The following is a 9928-nucleotide window of genomic DNA, read 5'->3' as shown; positions in this document are numbered from 1 at the left end:
TTGCAGTCCCACCAGCAATGTACAAGTGTACCCTTTTCCCCACATCCTCGCCAGCACTTGTTGTTGTTTGACTTCATAATGGCTGCCAATCTAACTGGAGTGAGATGGTATCTTAGGGTGGTTTTGATTTGCATTTCTCTGACTGCTAGAGATGGTGAGCATTTTTTCATGTACTTGTTGATTGATTGTATGTCCTCCTCTGAGAAGTGTCTGTTCAGGTCCTTGGCCCATTTGTTGATTGGGTTGTTTGTTCTCTTATTGTCTAATTTTTTGAGTTCTTTGTATACTCTGGATATTAGGGCTCTATCTGAAGTGTGAGGAGTAAAGATTTGTTCCCAGGATGTAGGCTCTCTATTTACCTCTCTTATTGTATCTTTTGCTGAGAAAAAACTTTTTAGTTTGAGTAAGTCCCATTTGTTGATTCTAGTTATTAACTTTTGTGCTATGGGTGTCCTACTGAGGAATTTGGAGCCCGATCCCACCGACTGTAGATCGTAGCCAACTTTTTCTTCTATCAGACGGTGTGTCTCTGATTTGATATCAAGCTCCTTGATCCATTTTGAATTCACTTTTGTGCATGGCGAGAGAAAGGGATTCAGTTTCATTTTGTTGCATATGGATTTCCAGTTTTCCCAGCACCATTTGTTGAAGATGCTATCCTTCCTCCATTGCATGCTTTTAGCCCCTTTATCAAATATAAGGTAGTTGTAGTTTTGTGGATTGGTTTCTGTGTCCTCTATTCTGTACCATTGGTCCACCCGCCTGTTTTGGTACCAGTACCATGCTGTTTTTGTTACTATTGCTCTGTAGTATAGTTTGAAGTCTGGTATCGCTATACCGCCTGATTCACACTTCCTGCTTAGCATTGTTTTTGCTATTCTGGGTCTTTTGTTTTTCCATATGAATTTCATGATTGCTTTCTCTATTTCTACAAGAAATGCCGTTGGGATTTTGATTGGCATTGCATTAAACCTATAGAGAACTTTTGGTAATATCGCCATTTTGATGATGTTAGTTCTGCCTATCCATGAACGGGGTATATTTTTCCGTCTTCTAAGATCTTCTTCTATTTCTCTCTTTAGGGTTCTGTAGTTTTCATTGTATAAGTCTTTCACCTCTTTTGTTAGGTTGATTCCCAAGTATTTTATTTTTTTTGAAGATATTGTGAATGGAGTGGTTGTCCTCATTTCCATTTCAGAGGATTTGTCGCTGATATACAGGAATGCCTTTGATTTATGCGTGTTGATTTTATATCCTGCCACTTTGCTGAATTCATTTATTAGCTCTAATAGTTTCTTTGTAGACCCTTTTGGGTCTGCTAGGTATAGAATCATGTCATCTGCAAATAGTGATAATTTAAGTTCTTCTTTTCCTATTTTGATGCCTTTAATTTCTTTCGTCTGTCTAATTGCTCTGGCCAGTGTTTCGAGAATGCTAAGTGAAGCTAGCCAATCCCTAAAAAACAAATGCCAAATGTCTTCTTTGATATAAGGAGAGTAACTAAGAACAGAGTAGGGTCGAAGAGCATGAGAAGAAGATTAACATTAAACAGGGATGAGAGGTGGGAGGGAAAGGGAGAGAGAAGGGAAAATGCATGGAAATGGAAGGAGACCCTCAGAGTTATACAAAAGTACATACAAGAGGAAGTGAGGGGAAGGGGAAAAATAATATAAGGGGGACAAACGAATCTCAGTAGAGGGAGCAGAGAGAGAAGAGGGGAGGGGAGGGGAGGGGAGGGGAGGGGGGATAGTAGAGGATAGGAAAGGCAGCAGAATACAACAGACACTAGTATGGCAATATGTGAATCAATGGATGTGTAACTGATGTGATTCTGCAATCTGTATATGGGGTAAAAATGGGAGCTCATAACCCACTTGAATCAAATTGTGAAATATGATATATCAAGAACTATGTAATGTTTTGAACAGCCAACAATAAAAAATTTAAAAAAAAATAATAAAATAAATAAATATATAATTTTTATTGTTTATTTTCTGATTCTAAGTAAGTAAATCTTCACTTTTGCGCCTGATTTTGTGTTTTCAAGCTCCGCATTTTTTTTTCTTTCTGGAGGCCTCAAAGGATTCAACCCCTAGGGAACCATATCTATCCCTGCCTGGAATCCCAGCAACATTCACCAATTCTGTGTTTTTGGGACTCACTTCACCTCTCTGAGTGCCAGTTAAATTTGTCAAACAGCAATAATCTGTTAATTACTTTCTCTCTACTAGTTCTATTTTATATAATTTTGTTAGTGGTTGATGATGATTTATTTGCATTTGCTTTATTTTTCAATGTAACAACTTAATCTCCTCCTTAATTTTTTTTTTTTTACTAGTTCATGAAATCCAAAATCCTGGGAATCAGAATTCTCAGGATTTTAAGTCTTTTCCAGTTCTCAAATTCTATGGACACAAGTAGTTTTCTGAGGACCACTGTTTCAACAAGCATCTGGAGCTCCATTTCCTTTAAAGCCCTGGCTTTATTTATTGCTTACTTATTAATGGAGCTTCTGAAGGCAGATGGAGAATGAAACACCTCAGACCTATGCTCTCCGCTTTCATTAGCATTGAGTGCTGTGGGCTGCGTGTTTGTACTCCATTGTACTCCTGCTCAAATTTCCCTGTTGAACCTGCTCACTACAGCGTTGGTATTAGGAGGTGGGACTCTTGGGAGGTCATTAGGTCATGAGGGTAGAGTCCTCATGAGTGGGGTTAGTGCCTTTATAAAAGAGATCCCAGAGAGTCAGCTAGCTGCTTCCACCACATGAGGACATGGCAAGAAGTCATTGTCCCTGAGGAAGCAGGTCCTCACCTGATCAAAAAAATCTGCCAGTGTGTTGATCATGGAATTCTCAGCCACCAGAAGTGTGAGAATTAAATGTTTGTTGTTTATAAGCCACCCAGTCTGTGGTATTTTGTTCTAGAAGCCCCCAAACAGAAATTTATAGGTGAAAGAACTTAAAAGTCAAGCTACAGGGATTCTCAGGACTGTTCTGTCCACTAGTGAGAAGAGGAAAAATAAAGGAATTCAGAATCTCCCTGAGCCCAAAGTGGGTGTTGGTGGATGGGGAACAGTGCAACGTGACTGCCAGCGTCAAAGCCAGGCTCCAGCTGAGGACAAGCTTAGCACCTGCACCTTCCCCTTATCCCTTATGTGGAGTTCCTTCCTCCCACTGGCTCTTCCACTGTGAAAAGAGAGCTGTTTAATAACCAAGACCCTTTTAAGGCCAAGGATGACTAATTAATTACAACACTTCCCTGGAATTTTTACCCCTCCCCAACACAAACATTTAAATCTAAAAAACAGCCTTCCACTTCCCTCCCCTTCCACATCAATCACACCAAGATGGCCTGAGAACCTAGTTAATGTCACTGCCTAATCACTTTAGTAAATGTCATTGCTCCTGGGTGTGAGCATGTGTTTTATTTTTTACCCACACCTATCTATACCAGAATTGGACTCCAAAGACCCTTATTTTCTTGTCAAGAACAATTAAAGACCCCTGCTGTGTCCCATGTCCTAGCATCCTTATTAAGGGCCCATGCAGTTTGAAATGGGGTGCATTTCTGCAAAGCTGATATAAGGCTACAGAAGTTTCCAGAAAGTGGTTAAATTCAGCTCCTAACATCTACTGCCTTTCCCCCTTTTCTTGATAGGAGTTAGAAATATGCAAACGAAACACTTTGCAAACCAACATTTTGGGAAGGCATTCAATTTTGTGGCTTTCATTAGGAAGTAGTGTGTTAAGCCATGGCCTGTGAAGGAAAGCACAAATCAGCTATTTTCACAAATTGCCAAAATAAAAATTTATAATATTTCTTTGTTATTTGCTCATCAAGGCTGCCCTCCAGAGTGCCCCACATTTCAGTCTTGTGCAGGCTCCCCAGGGATACGTCCCTTGACTTCTCTCAAATGGGGGCAGGCCCAGGAATTTTTGCAGTTTTCCATCACACCAAGTGACTTCATTTATATTTTATGCTCATCTCTTCCCTGCCCCTCCATACACCCTAACCAGCATTCTTCATTCTCAGTCATATACTTTTTTAACCCGGGACTGATTTACTAAGCCTTTCTACTGGCCAGGCCCGGGAGACTGGTAAAAACATAAGTAAGGTCCTTGCCTTCCAGGTGCTTCAGATTTTGCATGTAGAGACTGACAGGCAAACAAAGAAGTAAATGAAAGTGTCACAAGTGTCTGCATAGAGCAGGTGACTGACTCTTTGTTTCTTGGTACCAGGGTTTGAACCCAGGGGCACTTAACCACTGAGCTACATCCCCATCCCTTTTTAGTTTGTATTTTGAGACAGGGTCTCAATGAGTTGTTTAGGACCTTGCTAAGTTTCTGAAGCTGGCTTTGCACTTGTGATCCTCCTGCCTCAGCCTCCCAAGCCACTGGGATTACAGGCATATGCCACCGTGCCCAGTTGAGCAGATGACTCTTGAGGAAGACAAGTAGGTGCTGTCGAGGGAGATGGGCAGGGGCTTTTTATGAAGCCCCTGTTAGCTGTGCGTGGGGTGGGACTGCACTGGGGAGTTCCATGGGGGATGTATGCGTGCTTGTCCCAGAGCTTGTCTGTGGAATGTGAGTGTGCAGTGGGAGTGCATGGGTGTGTGTGTGGGCTCATGTGTGTGAGTGTGGGTGTGTACATGTGCAGGTTATTGCTTGGTGTGTATTTCAAAGCCTGATATTTAGGAACTGCAGCAACACACGGATCCAGGCAGTCTGAGAGGCAATGAGGCTTATTTAACATTCACTATGGGACAAATAAGAGAAAATTAAAAGAGCAATTTTAGGAGGGAATAATGTTTTCCATACACCATAATTACAACTGCTTGTAAATGCTGCTATCATAAACGAATCTGCCATTTAGAGTTCTTTTAAATTCTCTCTATAATGAACAGACCCCGAAGGAAAGGGACCTCGACACTCCAGATGGAGAAGCTAGGCTTGCACTGACCCCTAGTGTCTGTCTTCTGCAGAGGCCTCCAAGCACTGGCACAGCTAAGCATCAGGTTGGGATACTTTCTCCCTCATCTTTCTGTCCCTGGCGTTAGAAAGACCAGGACACCTTTGGGCAGGAAGTTAATCTTAGAGTCTCAATCTTTCTAAGTCTCCTGGAGTCAGAGGTAATTTCCTAATATTTGTTTTCATTTCTGTTTCTCTTCCTCTCCTCTGTCTCTCAACAAATGGCACTATTCAAAGCTGCCATGCAGAAGCATGCCGTCTGTGATGCTTCCTTTCCTTTCCTGCCTTTCTCACACCCCCAAGCTGATATCTCTGTCACTGAGGCCCACCAACTGTGCCTCCCTCATCTCTCTCCATCCATTCCCTGCTAGAAATTGAGACACCAATCATCTCTGTTGGTGACTACATTGCCCTTCTGTGTGGCTATCTTGCTTGAGACTTGCTGTCACCAGAGATCTTCCACTTGTAGCTCACGAAACGTATGCCTCAGTACCTTTGGTGCACTAGAAGGATTGCTGTTAATTGCTTCTAATAAGCCGCTTCATGAACTTGGTTATCACTCGTGGGCAATCTCCTCTTCTATAAAACAAAGGCTTGGGACTAGAAATAAGGAATAAGAAATAAGAAATAAATAAGAAATAATAAATTTTTCCAGGTTTTCATTCTAAGGACTTCTACTATTCCCTCAGTACCCAGCCTTTTCTCTTTGTTTTGAGAGATCTCTTCTATCAAATAAACTCATTGATTAAAGTAAAAATAAGTTAACTGAGGAACATCTGGTCAGTAGAAAGTAACCAAAATTACTATAAAGAATGAATATAGGGCTCGGGATATAGCTCAGTTGGTAGAGTGCTTGCTTTGTATGCACAAGGCCCTGGGCTCGATCCCCAGCACACACACACACAAAAAAAAGAATGGATATAATCCTAGCCAAAGCAAAACACAATGCTAATATTTTATGTAGCCAGTTCAGCCTTATCATGAGTAAGTCTATCATTTCTGTTGGCAATTTGGGAATATTGAGAATAACACATGGCCTCACATTACAGCTATCATAGATTCCCCATAATATACAGAAATGAATGGCTGCTGACTTTGAGAGTCTGGGTTTCTTAAGAACTCACATCTTTAATTCCTCTTAGCATTCTCGAGAGTGAGCATAGCCCATTCCTCTTTAATTGTACCTGGTCCATAAATAAATATTCCATCATCAATTGCAGCTCTAATTAATTAAAGTTGGGAGGAGTTCACCATGCCACTTGCAAATTGAGTATATATGTGTAAAGAACTTAGAACAAATTAATTTCACATAGATTTAATGATTGATTATTTAATGCATGGTAATTAAGCATTTTGGTAGGGTATAAAGAGTCTAATTAGTATTAATTTTTACATTGCCAAGTCATATCTCTAATTTCTCTTTTCTTTGTTGGCCCCTTGGTTATCTGAGCATTGGAACTTTCCTTTGATGCTATGTACCACTCATCTTCCTTTGCACCATCACCAGCATCATCACCATCACCCTAACATGTTCACCACTGATCTTGGGTAAAGGTCCATGTTCCCCAAGCCAACAGATCACCTGACAACTGAAACCTCCTCTTCCCTCACAGTGCAAGCTGGCTTGTTAAGGAGTTGGGCTTTGGCGTTCTGCCCAGTCTACCTGGCAGCTTTTCTCTTCATGTATGTGTACTAAATGCAGTTCATGATCCTTGGTGGGATCAAAAATGAGGGTGAAGGGAACAGCTACAAAGTAAATTTAAGAATAACTGGAATTTTTTAAATTATAGACTCTAGATAAAACTAATGCATTAATATTAAATTTGGGTACAAAGTTACAGTTGTATACGATGAATAGGTCTAGAGATCTAATGTATAGCATGAGAACCAGAATTAATATCATATTGCATGTTGGAAATTTGCTAAGAGAGTGAATTTTGGGGATTTTTACCACCAAAAAAAAGGAACATATGAGATCATGGATATGTTAATTTGCATAACTGTAAGAGTCATTCACTATGTATATGAATATCAACATGTCATGTTGTAGACTTTAAATAATATAATTTAAAAGAAAGATCTTTAAATAATCAAAAATATTAAACTCTCTGGATGTAATTATAGTATTATAGTTCTGTAGGAGAAAGTCCTCATTCTTAGAAGATACTGAGAGGTTAATAAAGTGATATGATATCTTCAAATTTCTTTCAAATGGTTCTTGAAAAACATACACACAAAAAAGGGAAGAAAGCTGTGTGTGAGTGTGAGTGTATATATGTCCGTATATGTTATACATGGGGATATAATGTGACAAAATATTGGCAATTGGTGAATCTGGGTGAAGAGTATCTGGATTGTCATCATATTGGTTTCCAAAACTTTCCAGAGGTTTGAAAATTTGCAAAACACACACTGGGCAAAGGAATCCTTTTTAATCACTTGTATCCCATCACAGTTATTATTTCATGCCTTTTATTTCCTTAAAACCCCAATTCCTCCCTACTCTCCTTATATTCAGTCAGGTTGGGCTAGGTTATGTGGCAACAACAATTTGAAAATCTCAGTGACTTAACCATCAAAGGTTTCTTTCTAGTTTATGCTTTGTGGTCATTTCAGATCAGTGAGAGATTAAAGCTATCTTTGTGAACATCTCAAGTACCCTCATTCTCACCTCTTAAAAGCCATGTCTGTGAAGTGGACTTCTTTTTCCCTTTATTTTTAAAAGAAGAGGTTTCTTTCCTCTTATTTAAAGATAACTGCTTCACATGAACTCTGGACCCCTGTCTCCTCTGGGATTTGCTTCCAAAATATGTATCTAGTTCCTCTATCTCTTACCGCTTTGACCTCTTTCTTCAGCTTCCATATCTCAGAATGCCCTTTGTTTAGTTCTGTTACACTCTAATTTCCCCTGTTCCGTTTTCCTGGTAAACCCTTCAAGCTTATGGTCTTTGTTGATGTGTCAATTCCTGACGTCCCAGTCTTGGTTTTCATACAAATTGGCACTTGCTCCCAGATTATATTGAGATATCTCCTTGCAAAACAAACAGCCACTTTAGTCATCTATTCTGTTGTTCTTGACCTCTGCAATGTGGCGTTATTGATTCTTTCCAGATTCTTTAATTCTGCCCTACTTTGTTCTTTGTATGCCTAATTCTTTGGATTCTCTTCTACTCTGTTGATTGCTCTTCCTCTTTCTTCTTTAGTGTCTCATTTCTCTCCTGCCTACCATTTGTGAGGATTCTCCAAGGACCTTTCTCTGGTCTTCTACCTTTGTCTTCTAATCACTTTCTCTGAGACTTTGTTGACTGTCATCACAGTACCTTTCACAAGGACAACTCCACCCTTGATCTTACCCTGCTATTCAAAACTCATCATTCCAACTGCTTATGTGATTGATGTTCCTGTTTAAGGAATTTGTCATCACTTCCAATAGAACACATTCCAACTTCTGTCTAAGTCGCATGTACAATTTTCCCTGAAATGAGCACACCCCCTTTTATTGTTCTTGCATCACTTAGGTGACTGAGTTTGAACTGTCTACTTCCTGTTCTTGGTTCTCTCCAAATTGCCCTTTAAATTACTACCCTTCTTTCATGGAAACCCCCTGCAATGAACCAGAAGCATCAAATCCAGGCTCCTCAGCTTAGATTATAATTTGGCTTCATCCAAATTCTCTCTGGCTATGCACTGATAGCCTTGAAGCTAAGCCCTTCTAGGTCCATTCTAGTCCTTATCACTGCAAATGCCTTAATTCTTCTGTTAGGGATTCTCCCCTCCTCTTAATTCTTCTCTACCCTTCCATCTCAGTTTTTCACATTTCTTTCATTACTTTATTCCCTTTTATACTGTCAGTTCCCTCTTGCCCCTTCATTCTTCTTCTTATCTTCTTCTCTTGTGCATTCTGCTTCTCCAAATCTTAGCCTTCTTTAAGACCACATTTGATTCCCACCTCCTCCATGAATGCATCTCTCTCTGTTTAAGCTTACACTGAATTTTGCTTTGTCTTACCAGAGGTGATTGCAAACAGTTTAGTGGTTAATTATTTAATAGGTGCTACTCTTTTCTTACCAACTAACTCAGGAGCTCTTCAAAGTTCTACACAGAAACCACCACAGTGCTGTGCATATGGCTGTGATAAGCAGTATTTATGAGCTGATTGACTTCTCTGAGATCTAATGGAAAGTATTGGTTATCATTTTATTCTCATGCCCTAGGAAAACTCACACTTGCATATTTTTTGTTTTTGGCCTTAATCCCAAATAGATATTACAGATGAGTATCTGGCCAAGTGCTGGACATATGGTGGATACTCAGTAGAAGTTCTCTCTCCTCCTTTCCAGACCCACAGCCCTAAGTGGCCTCTCTCCAGGGTAGAATTTGTTCACGCCCCTCAGCAGATGAGTCAGGTCTGGACTCTTTGCAGACTGACTTCTTTCCCTACATCCCTCCTCCACTTCCCCTCCACCCCCAGAACTTTCCCCTCAGGGCCTTTGGGACTAGAATACCCCACTAACTCTGACAGATGATCTTTGAGGGGAGAGAAATCTCTGACACTCCAGGTCCTAAGTGACAGTACATGGATATACAAAATGATCCTGCTCACACCAGATAAAGGCGACTTATCAAAGGGGGACAGATTGTTTTCAGCATCCGCTCCTGGGAAGCCTGACAAGCGAATGTCTCTACCCATTCTAGGACTAGGCTTGTGGCCTTCCTTGGAGGTGGGAAAAATGCCAGAATCTCAGGGAGACAGAATGCCCGGGAAGCAGGTCACCTGGGAGAGAGGATCATTCGAGAGTGAGGAGGACTCAGGCAGCGCCCCTGACACCTGGATCCTCCCAGTGCACACTCCCACCTCACCCTCTGCTCTGGCTTGAGCTCCATGGGTCTTGTGAGCACCCTGTTTCTCTTTCCACCGTAGCCTCAGCCATGGTGATAAATGCAGGGAAATATAACAAC

This window comes from Marmota monax, unplaced genomic scaffold (genome assembly GCF_021218885.2).
Source record: "Marmota monax isolate L192 unplaced genomic scaffold, Marmota_monax_Labrador192_F-V1.1 WCK01_AAM20220418_F8-fsc00081, whole genome shotgun sequence".
In the NCBI taxonomy this organism is placed as follows: Eukaryota; Metazoa; Chordata; class Mammalia; order Rodentia; family Sciuridae; genus Marmota; species Marmota monax.
The sequence above is the reverse complement of the archived record's forward strand: the minus strand, read 5'-3'. Positions refer to the sequence as shown.